Here is a 14,933-nt window from a genome sequence, read left to right as displayed (position 1 = left end):
TGAGTTACATCAGAAACATAACTACATTTCCATAATTGTCTGAAATGAATTCCTACTTCTCAAGGTGCCTATATCCAAAGCAGATTACAGAGAAGTACAGTTGCCCTTCTGTATCTGAGGGGTCTACACTAGAGATTCAGGGAAATATTGATCAAAAATGCAGTATTCATGGAATGAAAAACCTGTGAATACAGAGGGCTGACATTTTGACAATTTGAGTCAAAGTTGTAAGTGTGTCCATCACCTATATAGTGTGCATTGTACCTGTTAGGGGTGAATTTACCCACCCCCTCTGCTCCCTTCCCATCTGCTTGATTTCTGTTGAATTTTACTATCATATGTGCACATAAGTGTTGATCTATAAGTTTCAATTTAGTAGTTGAGTACATGTTTTTTGTTCTTCAATTCTTGTGATATTTCACTTAAAAGAATGGTTCCAGTTCCATCCAGGTTGTTACAAAAGGTATTAGTTCACCATTTTCTTTATGGCTCAGTAATAATTCATGATATATATATATATATATATATATATATATATATATATATATCACATTTTATTGATCCATTCATGTATTGATGGGCACTTGGGTTATTTTCACATCTTTGCAAGTGTGAATTGTGCTATAATAAACATTCAAATGCAAGTGTCTTTTTTGTAAAATGTCTTTTTTTCCTTTGGGATTGCTAGATCAAATGGTCGGTCTATTTTAGTTCTTTGAGGTATCTCTATACTACTTTCCATAGAGGTTGTACTAGTTTGCAGTCCCACCAACAGTATATAAGCCTTCCTTTCTCTCTGCATCTACACCAGCATCTGTTGTTTTGGGACTTTTTGATAAAAGCTATTCTCACTGGAGTTAGGCGATATCTCATTGGGGTTTTGATTTGCATTTCCCTGACGATTACACACATTGAGCATTTTTCATATGTTTATTGGCCATTAGTCTATTTTCTTTTGAAAAGTTTCTGTTCATGTCTTTTGCCCACTTTTTAATGGGGTTGTTTGAAGTTTCCAGGCTGATTTGCCTGAGTTTTTTGTACATTCTGACTATCTTTGCTGATGATATGAACTTATATCTAGAAAACCCCAAATATTCTGCCAAGAGACTTCTGGAATTGATAAATAATTTCATCAAAGTCTTATCGATACATAGTAATTATACATATTTATGGTGTGCATGTAATATTTTGATGCAAGCATACGATGTATAATGATATAATCTGGGTAATTGGGATATTCATCACTTCAAACATTTACCACTAATTTTTGTTGGGAATTTTCCAAATCTTCTAGCTATATTTAAATGCACAATAAGTTATTGTTAACTATAGTTGCACTACTGTGCAATTAAATAGTGGAACTTATTTCTTCTAACTATATTTTTGTATATATTAACCAACACTTCTTCATCTCCCCTCCTCACTATCATTCATAGCTTCTGATAACCACCATTCTCTTCTCTACCTCCATGAGATCAACTTTCTTAACTTTCAAATATAAGTTAGAATGTGCAGTATATGCCTTTCTGATATGTTGTGTAACATTATGTCCTCCAGTGACATCCATGTTTGCTGCAAGTTACAGAATTTCATTATTTTTATGGCTGAATAACATTCCATTGTGTATATATACCACATTTTTTGAATCCATCCACACATCGATGGATGATTAGATTGGTTCCATATCTTGGCTATTGTGAATAGTGCTGCAATAATCATGGCATGTAGATATCTCTCAGTATACTGGTTTCCTGTTTTTTGGATTTCTACTCAGTAGTGGGATTGTTGGATCATATGGTAGTCCTATTTTAACATTGTTGATGAATCTCAACATTGTTTTCCATCCTGGCTGCACTAATTTATATTCCAATTAACAGTATGTAAGCATTCCCCTTACTCCATGTCCTTACCAGCACCTGTTATTTTCTGTCTTTTTGGTAAAGGCCATTTTAACTGGGGTGAGATAATATCTCATTGTGGTTTTGATTTGCATTTCCCTGATGATTAGTGATGTTGAGCATTTTTTCACATGCCTGTTGTCCATTTGTATATATTTTTTGAGAAATGCTTATTCAGATCACTTGTCTATTTTTAAATGAAATTATTTAATGTTTTGCTATTGAGTTGTTTGAGTTCTTTATATACTCTGTTTATGAATTCTTTGTTAGTTGGATAGATTGCCAATATTTTCTCCCATTGTATAGATTTTTTTCTTTACTTTGTTGACCAAAGTTCTATTTTCATATAGCAAGACTGTTTAAATTTGATGAGGTCCAATGTATCAATTTTTAATTTTACAATTTATTCTACTTTAGTTTTTAGTAAGAAAACTTTGGAAAAGGTTTTCTTTTATGTTTTCCTCCAAATTTTTTATAATTTTCAGTTTTACATTTGGGACTGTGGTCTACTTCAAGATAATTTTTGTGCATTGTTTGCTATGAGGGTGAATGTTTATTTTTTATTCTATATTGGTATCAAGGTAGTCCATCACTAATTGTTGCAAAAACTTTCATTCAATGACACTCCTATAAAAAATCAACTGAATACATGTGGGTCTATTTCTGGACTTTCTATTCTGTTTAAAGCATACTAAAAAATAACCATTACTCATAAGATCACCACCAAGATATCATCGTTAACATTTTAGCATTTTACATCCTATTTTCATTATATTTTTTTACAGTTTAAATCACATTATACATATATACTTTATATCTTTAGCAAACATCACTTCATAAACACTTCCTATTGAATATAAAAGCTTTGAAATATCATTTTCAGTGACTGCATTGGCTGTTTTCCATTCCAAATTCCATCACTTACTGGCTATGTGCCTTGGTTAAGTTTGTTACCCTCTCTATGACTCATTTTTTCTCAATTTTGAAATATATACTGTAATAGTATTTCCCTTCTAACATTATTTAGAAATCTAAGGAAGATAAATCATGTAAAGTAGTTATCACAATGCTTGGTACAGTATAAGAGCTTAGAATATTTTAGTTATATTCACTAGTCAGAATAAAATACTCTATGCCATAGCTATAAATAAATTCCCAGATCTCAGTGACATAATACATAAATTTTTATTTCTTGTTTTAACACAGGAATCAAGAATCCAGTAAATATTCAGTCTTCTTAATTCTTAGAGCTTCGCGTGGCTAACATGATCAAAGTGGCAGGGGAGAAAAGAGCTGGAATGTCACACAAGAGAATTTTACATCTTGAGCCTAAAAATCACACGTCACTTTTCCTTTTGTTTCTCTCTCTCTGTCTTTCTTTCTCTCTTCCTTTCTCCTTCCTTCCTTCCTTCCTTCCTTCCTTCCTTCCTTCCTTCCTTCCTTCCTTCCTTCCTTCCTTCCTTCCTTCCTTCCTTCCTTCCTTCTTTCTTTCTTTCTTTCTTTCTTTCTTTCTTTCTTCTTCTTCTTCTTCTTTTTTTTTTTTATCCAAAGAGAAAATAATTTTATTTTGGAAGTTTAAAAACACTGGGGCTTGAAGATCATGCGGATTAAACTGAGATACAAATCAGATAGAACATACAATCCCTTGGAGAGAAGGAAAGTGGTTAAAGGGAGAAAAGGCCTTATAACCCTTTCTAGGACAATTTTTTTTTTCTTGTTCTTGAGACAGAGTCTTTCTCTGTTGCCCTGACAAGGGTGCCTCAGCCTCCTGAGTAGGTATTTTTTTATTTCACCATGCTGGGATGCCTGGCTAATTTTTCTATTCTTTGCAGAGACGGAGGGGAGGGGTGTCTTCCATCTTACTCTTGCTCAGGCTGGTCTTAAATTCTTGACCTCAAGTGATCCTCCTGCCTTACATCCCAGAGTGCTAGGATTATAGGTGTGAGCCATCTCACCCTCTCACCCAGCTGTTTACCATTTACTTTCTCGTATTGCCCTTGTCTGGTTTTGATACTAAGTTATTATAGTCTCATAAAATAAGTTTCTATTCTATGAAACAGCTTATATCATGTAGAGATTATTTGTACTTTAAAGATTTGGTAGAGTTTTCATATAAAACCATCTGGCTCCAGTACATTTGATGGCTAGAGAAAACTCTTGGTTGCCAATTCAATTTTCTGATTTTATGAGGTTTATGTGGGTTTTCTAGTTCTTCTTGAGTCAGTTCCAATAAATTATATTTTTCTGGAAAATTATCCATTTGTTTTAAGTTATTCAATGTATTTGGGAATTTTTAACAATATGTTTTAATCCTTGATATTCTACAGTTATCCTTTGCTTTGCCTAGTATAGCTTTATTTATTTATTTATTTTTAAATTTATTTTTATCTTGCTCATTACCCTGAGAATATTTTTTTTTGATCTAGTATTTTTTTTCTTCTGTTTTCTTTTTTTTATTTCACCATATTATGGGGGTACAAACGTTAAGGTTACATATATTGCCCTTGTCTCCCCTCACCCCCAGAGTCAGAGCTTCAAACGTGTCCATCCCCAAGACAGTGTGCATCACACTATGTATGTATATACCCCTCCCCCTCCCACCTGCCCCACACCCAACAAATGCTTGTTTTTCTTTTTTTCTTAACATTTTGGTTACATTTTATATCTTTGCCTCTCCCTAGCAAAGGTTAGAGGTATTCCCTTCTCCTTCACAATGTTCACCACATTCCTCAGATGTGGGACTACCCCTCCAACCCCCGAATCCCTGGTGAACACCACCACCCTTTGAGCACCATAGTGTTAATCAGTAAGTGCCAATTTGATGGCGAGTATACATGGAGCCCATTATTCTGATCTTGTGTCACCTTACTTTGGATAATGGGCTTAAGCTCAATCCAGCATAATATAAGTGGTTCTAGCTCACTGTAATTTCTTAGAATTGAGTAATATTCCATTGCAAACATATACCAAACTTTAATAATCCACTCATGAATTGACGGACACTCGGGTTGTTTCCATGTCCTTGCAATAGTGAATTGTGCTGCCATAAACATTCATGTGCAGATGTCTTTATAATACAATGTCTTATGCTCTTTTGGGTAGATGCCTAATAATGCTATTGCTGGGTTGAATGCTATTTCTATTTTTAGCTCTTTGAGATATCTCCAAATTCTTTTCCACAAAGGTTGCACTACTTTGCAGTCCCACCAGCAGTGTAAGAGTGTTCCTATCTCTCCACATCCTCCCCAGCATTTGTTGTTTTGGGTTTTCTTGATACAGGCCAATCTCACTGGGGTTAGGTGATATTTCATTGTGGTTTTGATTTGCATTTCTCTAATGATTACCAATGTTGTGCATGTTCTAATATGTTTGCTGGCCATTATTCTGTCTTCTTTAGAAAAGTTTCTGTTCATTTCCATTGCCCATTGCTTGATTGGGTTGTTTAGGTTTTTCTTATTAATTCTTTTGAGCACTAGATAGATTCTTTTTTTTTTTTTTTTTGAGACAGAGTCTCGCTTTGTTGTCCAGGCTAGAGTGAGTGCCATGGCGTCAGCCTCGCTCACAGCAACCTCAAACTCCTGGGCTCAAGCGATCCTCCTGCCTCAGCCTCCCCAAGTAGCTGGGACTACAGGCATGCGCCACCATGCCCGGCTAATTTTTTCTATATATATTAGTTGGCCAATTAATTTCTTTGTATTTATAATAGAGACGGGGTCTCGCTCTTGCTCAGGCTGGTTTCGAACTCCCGACCTCGAGCAATCCGCCCGCCTCAGCCTCCCAGAGAGCTAGGATTACAGGCGTGAGCCACCGCGCCCGGCTCTAGATAGATTCTTGTTATCAGCCCTTTATCAGAAGTGTAGAGATAAAATATTTTCTCCCATTCTGTAGGTTGTCTATTTGCTCTAATGATAGTTTCCTTGGCTGTACAGAGCTTTTTAATTTTATCAGGTCCCATTTGTTTATTTTTGTTGCAGCGGTGATTGCTTTGGGGGTCTTCTTTGAGAATTCTTTGCCTAGGACAATGTCTGAGAGGGTTTTCCCAATCTCTTCTTCTAGGATTCTTAAGGTTTCATGCCTTAGGTTTAAATCTGTTATCCACATTGAATGGATTTTTGTGAGAAGTGAGAAGTAGGGATTCAATGTTCTGCATGTAGGTATCCAGTTTTCCCAGCACCATTTATTGAAGAGAGATTCTTTTCCCCATTGTATATTTTTATCTTCTTTATCAAAGATTAGGTTACCGTATGCAGATGGTTTCAACTTTGGAATCTCAGTCCTATTCCAAATATAGAAGCTTCTGTTCTTGTGCCCATACCAGGCTGATTTAATTATTATTGCTTTATAGTACAGCTTGAAGTCAGGAAGACTAATGCCTCCCAGTTTGTTGTTTGTACTTAAGATTGCTTTGGATATACGAGGTTTGCTCTGGTTCCATACAAAGTGCAGAATTATTTTTTCTAGATATGTAAAGAATGATGGTGGTACTTTGATGGGGATTGCATTAATTCTGTAGATGACTTTAGGTAATATTGACATTTTAACAATATTGATTCTACCAATTAATGAACAAGGTATATTTTTCCATCTGTTTACATCTTCTGGAATTTCTTTTTTTGGTGTTTCGTAGTTCTCTTTGTATAAGTCTTTCATATCTTTTGTTAAATACATTCCTAGATATTTAATTTTTTTAGGGCTATAGTAAAAGGTATTGCATTTTTTATTTGAGTTTTGGCTTGATGGTTCTTGGCATATATGAATGTCTCTGATTTGTGTATGTTGATTTTGTAACCTGAGATTTTATCATATTCATTTATCAAGTCTAGGAGTCTCTTGGACGAATCCATGGGGTTTTGTAGGTATAATATCATATCACTGGAGAAGAGTGAGAGTTTTATCTCATCTGCACCCACTTGGATGCCCTTAATATCCCTTTCTTGACTGATTGCTATAGCTAAGACTTTGAGTACTATATTGAATAGAAGAGGTGATAGTGGGCATTGTTGTATAGTTCCAGATAGATGTGGGAGGGGTTTCAGTTTTTCCCCATTGAGTATGATATTGACCATGGGTGTGTCATAAATGGATTTGATAATTTTAAGGAATGAGCCACCAACAGAAAAGTCTTGAACCAGGTGGCTACACTTCAGAGTTTTACCAAACATACAAAAATGAACTCATACCTATACTACAAAAATGATTCCACAACCTTGAGAAGGATGGTATCCTTCCTAACTCATTCTATGAAGCCAATATCACGTTGATACCAAAGTCAGGAAAGGACGCAACAAAAAAAGAAAATTACAGACCAATATCCCTCATGAATATAGATGCAAAAATCCTCAACAAAATTTTAGCAAACAGAATTCAGCAGCACATCAAAAAAAAAATAATTCACCATGATCAAGTGGGCTTTATTCCAGGGATGCAAGGCTGGTTCAACATACGCAAATCTATAAATGCAATCTGCCTCATAAATAAAAACAAGAACAAAGACCATATGATTCTCTCAATATATGCAGAAAAAGCATTTGACAAAGTCCAACATACCTTTGTGATAAAAAACTTTTAACACATCACTTTTCTTACAGCCTATTGGTTCAAACTAGATATTCATCATACACAACCCCAAAGGGACTGGGAAGTATGAGAGAGAAGATGGAATATTTGGTGAGCATTTTACTAATTCTGTCATATCCAGAGACAGAATTTCTGAATAGATTTAGAGATTATATCTTCATTATTTCCTTTAAATGCCTTATGAAATTGTAAAAGATAATAAATAAGATTTTGAAGGGCCTTATTGCCATTGACAGAATCATGTAGTTATATCAAACTTATATCAATCATGGAGTTATATTCAATAAAGCCTTCCCCAGATTCGTAGATTCTCATATAGTACATCCCTGCAAGGAAAGACAGCCTCTACCTCTGAACAGCTTAATTGGTAGAAAGCTCTTTCTCATTTCAAGGTTAATTTTATTTCTCTTCTCCTGTATTTCATCTTCAGTTTCCCAATTTAAGTTCATTTGTCTATAAATTGAGAATGACATCTCATTGTTTTAACATCCACAGAAAATTTTCAGAGGGAGGCTGGATAGGACATATTTTAGATAAGGAAACTTATGCTTTGAAAAGTGAAGTAAAACATGACCACCATGATCCAAATCATTCTCATATAATATAATGGTAAAATTTGCCTCATAGGGTTTTCATGAAAAGTAGTTGAGATAAACTATTTACCATGCTTATCATAGTGCACCATGAATTGTAAAAGCTTATGGGGTGAGGGGAAAACTTCCCCTTTCCACTAAAAGTTTCCTGAAAGATCAACTCACAATTAAAGAAGATTAATAAGAGAAAGAGGTTTATTTACCATGCACATGGGGAGAATCACAGAGTGATTACTCAGTATCCCAGTGGGATCCAGATAGTTTTATGTGCTCCTTTTAGAGGGGAGAGGGAGATTAGTAATATAGGTAATTTTGATTAGGGACAATAAATGGTTGCTAGGGAGGATGAATGGATGGAGGAAACAGATTGACTTGTAAATGATTCTTTTTGCAAATTAAAATAATTTTTAGAGACAGACATATTTAAAATGATTTGGGCCCGGGTCTGGTGACATTGTTGATTTTATTTCCTGCAATATAGGGAGGTAACAAGGAAGGGAAGGGAAGTTGATTGTTCTTTTGATGGGTCTGTCTGGTTATGCAGGTAGAGGGAAAGCCCCTTCAGAGGACCTGTTAATCTCTAAGGTCCTTTAATTCAAAATACTCTTTATATCAAGGAGTCATATTTTGGAGTGAAGTTTCCTGAGCTCCTTCAGGCTCAAAAAATCGTAAGCTATAACAATATGAATTTATATTATTGTAACTATTTGAAGATGGAGATAGTAGAAAAGGATGGTGGGAAATGTAGGACAGTGGAAGGATCTTGACTTCCGGTGTCAGAACTTGGGTTCCAATCCCAGAGTTACTACTAACTAGCTGTATAAAGAAGGACAAGCTACTTAACCTCCTTGTCCTTATTTGAAAAGTGAAAATAATAAGACCTGTCTCTAAGGTGGTTTCTGACAGGTTCTTTCATCCCCCAGTAAAGTAGGAGGAATGGATCACATAAAGTAGTATGATGAATCACAATCAGCTCTTTATATCCCAGACACAGGCCTCAGGAAGAGAACATATTTTTGGGTTGCTCATACTAAGCTCTGTATGTAGTTGTTTCAGTAAATTTTAAGAGTGTGTTGAAATCTACTCACACCTAGTTTCATTCAGGGCTAGTAGTCCATTTTCTCACTGGGAAGCTTGAGGAATTTCCATTCAGTTTTTATATTCTCTGGGACAGTTAATTTTTAAAATATCTGTCTATCTATCTATCTATTTATATATCTACTATCTATATGCCATCTATTTATATTTTTACTAAATAACAACTTGTATTTATCACTTAACTCCAGATTCTTCTTCTTTTCTTTCTACTTAATACTAGTCTGTCCATTCCAAAAAGACGCAAATGTGAAGTGGATTCCTCTCTGCTTTCTTATTATTTTACCACAGAGTATAAGATGCTGCTGCTCTTCAGGAGGTGCAGGGTTTCTTGGTGGGGAATGGATCTCTTTCTGTCATGTATTTCCAGCAGGATTTTTCTGTTCTCACCTCAAAGCTATGCTCTTTTATGTGTGAGCTTCTTGACACTAATTGGATTTACCTGTATGCATCATTCTCAGAATCCTGTGCTCCTTGGTTTTGTTTCCTTTTTATAAGTATGACAAAAAGTTAAATCTACTGAAAAGAACAAAGAATAATTCAATAAGGAAGTGTGCCCATCTCCCAGAATTAACAGATGTTAATATTGTGAAAATCTTAAAAAAATTTTAAACAATTCTTTTCAAAAGTAAAATGCTAGAGACATATTTTGAGTCCTATTTTGAGAGATTAGAGAGGTAGAATACTTTATCACCCTCCTATTTACATAGGTTATTATTTTTAGATCTACCTTATATTAGCCCCACCACTACCCTCCAGAACAGTTCATCATAATTATTAAAATGGATATGTATAGTTCATGGATGTTCAGAATTACTTTTTTTGTTTTGTTTTCCATATATTCAACTGTAGTCCATTGGATATTTCATCCTTTCACTGAGTTTTTAATTTCATTAATTAAGTTTTTGTTTGTTTGTTTGTTTTCAGGCATGCTATTTGCTTTGCTCTAATTTGTCTATCATTTTTATTCATAATAACCCATTCTTATATATGGTTTTTCTTAATTTTTGTTTGAACATTTTACTTTAAACATGCCCCTCAATTTAGTCTATTTTCTATAGTTTTTTGGTATGTGAATTCTTTAGTTTTTTGTGCTCTTACCCATAGTAACTTGCTATCATGCTTTGCTTGATGTAATGCTGCTTTGTAATGTTGATTCTGTGTGTGTGTGTGTGTGTGTGTGTGTGTGTGTGTGTGTGTGTGTGTACTCAGAGGGAAGGGTTTGAAGAAAAAAAAAAATTTCTGTCTCTTTAAAACTTCCCCACTCTTTTCAGGAACTACAACCTGGCCTGTATCCCTGAAGCAGGTTAAGTCCTTTGTTAAAAGAGATAACTTAGCCATCCCAGGTGGTGCCAGCCCTCAAGGTGGGCAGCTGGCAAGTTCATAGGCTCTGTCTTTGGCAAAGATGGAACTATTAGAATAGTTAACCTCAATAGCCTAGTACTGAGGGGATCTCCCTTTAAAAGCTCTGTATTTCTGTTTATGTTCAGGAAATTTGGATTTCGAGATTAGAAGTTCTACAATTTTTCCTCCTTTGCTGGCAAAGTAATAAAATTTCTCTTTACTCTTCTCCACAGCACTTGTCCTTGTTCTTCTGATTCACCCTTATGGAAAAGTGCTGAGTTTTCATTAACAAACTCATCTTAAGTGAAAACTGTTTTCCATGGATGTCTCATGTATCATGAGGTATGGAGAAAGCCTGATGGGATTGTTTGACTCTTCAGCAGACTTAAGGATTTAACTAGCTCTGGACAAGTTTCTATGTTAGCTTTCAGTTCTGTTTCTGGCACTAAATACATTAGTTACAAATCCAGATCCTTCAGCTGAAATTAGTGAAGGCCTGGCAGTAGGGGAGGGGTATAGCGGGGATCCAAATACTTGAAGATAACTTTTCAACTCAGAGTAGTGAGTGGTCACACACTTATATGCAATGCCCTAGTATCGGCAATGTTTTCTACTCCCTGTTTTATAAACTGAACTGTTATTCCAGATTCCATACTTCATGAAACATGCTTGGCTCTAGTATTCCATAAGTGAGAAAATTTCATTATAGACTCCAATTTCTGTTATAATCCCAGATCAGTGGATGGGTCCTGGTTTTGTGGTGCCTGATGCATATCATTTATGTGTTCTTCTTTTTATAGATTAAAAAAATTGCAAATACGAAATTAGACACAAAAATGAATTATTAATAAGAATTAGAAAATAGTTCATAATAAATTACAAGTTTTTAAAAGTTGATAAATATCACAAATATCACAAAATCTGGAAAAATAGCATGTTTTTATTAATTAAATGCCTAACACACTTTTATAATATTTCTTCCCCTACATTTTGGCTGTACATTGTCTTATCAAACAACAATGATTTTTAAATATTTTCAATAGAGATAATATAAAGATAAATAAATCTTTCCTCTTATGTAATCAAAATTTCTGTAAATTTTTGTATAATAGGTGACTTCAAAAGTTTCTTTCAGCTACAAAATTTATAATTAGTAATATCACATAAAGTTTTAAGATTGTCGTAAAATTTTGAAAAAAACGCTGTCATATATAAATATATATATTTTGGCATATTATGGGGGTACAAATTTTAAGGTTTCAAAAACTGCTCTTCCCCCCCCCCGCCACGAGTCTGAGTTTCCAGTGTAACCATCCTCAATATTGTGCACATCTCACTCATTATGTGTGTATACACCTGCCCCCTCTTCCCCCTCCCACCTGCCCAATACCCTATTACTGTAATACCTATGTGTCCACTTAGGTGCTGCTCACTTAACACCAGTGAGTGTATGTGGTGCTTGTTTTTCCATTCTTGGGATACTGCACTTAGTAGTATGGGTTCCAGCTCTAACCAGGAAAATATAAGATGTGCTATATCATCATTGTTTCTTAGAGCTGAATAGTACTCCATGTTATACATATACCACATTTTATTAATCCACTCTTGGATTGATGGGCACTTGGGCTGTTTCCACAGCCTTACAATTATGAATTGTGCTGCTATAAGCATTCGAGTGCAGGTGTCTTTTTTGTAGAGTGTCATTGGATCTTTTGGGTAGATGCCCAGTAATGGGATTGCTGGATCCAATGGTAGATCCACTTGTATCGCTTTGAGGTATCTCCACATTGCTTTCCACAGAGGTTGAACTAGTTTGCAGTCCCACCAGCAGTGTAGGAGTGTTCCTCTCTCTCCGCATCCACGCCAGCATTTATTGTTTGGGGACTTTTTGATAAAGGCCATTCTCACTGGAGTTAAGTGGTATCTCATTGTGGTTTTGATTTGCATTTCCCTGATGATTAGAGATGTTGAGCATTTTTTCATATGTTTGTTGGCCATTCTTCTGTCTTCTTTAGAAAAGTTTCCGTTCAAGTCCTTTGCCCACTTTTTAATAGGGTTATTTGATTTTTTTCTTGCTGAGTTTCATGAGTTCTAAGTATATTCTAGTTATCAGCCCCTTATCAGATGCATAGGATGCAAAAATTTTGTCCCATTCTGTAGGTTGTCTGTTTACTTTCATGACTATTTCTTTGGCTGTGGAGAATCTTTTTAGTTTGGTCATGTCCCATTTATTTATTTTTGTTGCTGCTGTGATTGCCTTTGGGGACTTCGTCATAAACTCTTTGCCTAGGCCAATGTCTAGGAGAGTGTTTCCAACATTTTCCTCTAGAATTCTAATAGTTTCATACCTTAGGTTTAAGTCTGTTATCTAGCGTGAGTTGATTTTTGTGAGAGGTGAAAGGTGTGGATCCTGCTTCAGCTTTCTACAAGTGGCTATCCAGTTTTCCCAGCACCATTTATTGAAAAGGGATTCTTTTCCCCAGCATATGTTTTTGTCTGCTTTGTCAAAGATTAGATGGCTATATGAGGATGGTTTTGTATCAGGATTCTCAGATCTGTTCCACTGGTCAATATTCCTATTTTTGTGCCAATACCAGATTGATTTACTTGCTACAGCTTTTAGTATAGTTTGATATCTGGCATATTAATACCTCCCATTTTGTTTTTGTTGCCTATAATTGCTTTTGCTATTCGGGGTCTTCTCTGGTTCCAAATGAAGTATCATGAGTGTGTGTGTGTGTGTGTGTGTGTGTGTGTGTGTGTTGGTGAAAAATGTTCTGTGTTGCCTGTTTGGGAATCAATTTGGACTAAAATCATCTATACAAAAAGTTATCTTGTTCACTTCCTGACTTCTAGGTTAGTGTCATGAAATGCATGTGTTCATTCGAGAAACATGTATTAAACATCTACCAGGTGCTAGACACTGAAAAAAAGAAAGGAAGCACATTTACTGAGCTTAATACTATGTACTGGATACTGTGCTAGATTATTTACATACATTATCTCCTTTAATACTCACAACAATTTTTTGAAGTAGGTCTTCACATTATTCCCATTTTTCAGACAAAACAGATAAGATGTAGTAAACTCAGAGGGGACTAGTAGTGAAGCAGTACTAGAACTCAAGCTTTTATAACACTAATATTGATATTCTTCATTTTACACTATGCTATTTTGTCAGTGTGTTTTATTTGTTGGCTACATAAAAATTAAAATGCAGGCTCCCCTGTTTTAAAGAGATTACAGAAAAAACATGCAAGCAATCATATGGCAAAGATAGATTATGGAAATGTGGAGGAAAGAACACTTAAGTCTATCTGAGTAAGCCTGGGAAGATTTCACAGAGGATATTACAGTCAAGCAAAAACTTGAAGAATAAATTGTCTTTTCTAAGAAAACAAGAGGATATTGGAAATGAGGTTTAGGCAAAAAGTGGAAGATTCAAAGTCATAAAGGTAAGATAGAATGATCTTATTTGAGTCTTGGGAATTCATTTTTCATTTGTTACCAAAAGCTCAGCACTTGTCCCCGAAGCTGCTTCAGAAGAATGAGGCCAAGTGCTCTGACGAGAAAGAAGAATTTGTTAATTTGCCAGAAAATGAGAAGGATGGAGACTACTATCTATAATGCCATTGTCCTAATAATAAGCAGAAATACAGAGCTTTTAAAGGGTGGATTCTCAGCTTCAGGCAATTGCTGTTTAACTACTATTGGTGACCTTGATCATCCCATCTCTGTTCCATCTCCTCTGAAGACAATCCCATGATCTTCACCCAGGACCTCTTTTTGCCAGGTCAGGGCTAAGCCATCTCCTATAGCACAAAGAATAAAAGACATCCTTCTGTCCCTTCCCACCACTGGCCTGAGGCAGGGGTATAGGTTTTAGTTCTCAAAAGGGAGTGGAAGATGTTTTAAAAAGACATAAAATATTTTTGCGGTTTTTTCAGGACATTTCATCTGTTACATATTCCTCACTGGCAATATTTCCCTTCCATATCTATGGGAGGTAGGGTGACTACTCTGTTACAGGCAAGAATGATATAAAAGACCTAGAGAGAAACCTAGATAACTAGACAAGGGACATACCCTGGAGGCATTATAGGCCATGCTAAAAAGTTGGACTTTATCTTTTAGACAATGATAAGTTATTACAGTTTTAAGCAGAGGTCATGGTCATCTTTGGATGTTACAAAGATCAGATACTCTTGTGTGGTTACCGGATTAAGTGGAATTAGTAGTGGAAGTGAAGAAAGGAAAGAATTTTAGATAAAGATGTACCTCTCCATTAGTTAATAATGAAGAACCTTGTTTTACTCTTGACTATAGTTAACTGCTAGAATGCTGCCTGGGAGATCTCTAGTAGAGTTTAAGTACCAAATATTGGACAATAATAACTTTTATAACCTTATGAAGATTAAGCCTGTCA

The sequence above is a fragment of the Microcebus murinus genome, chromosome X (assembly GCF_040939455.1).
Source record: "Microcebus murinus isolate Inina chromosome X, M.murinus_Inina_mat1.0, whole genome shotgun sequence".
Taxonomy (NCBI): domain Eukaryota; kingdom Metazoa; phylum Chordata; class Mammalia; order Primates; family Cheirogaleidae; genus Microcebus; species Microcebus murinus.
This window is presented reverse-complemented; position numbering follows the sequence as displayed.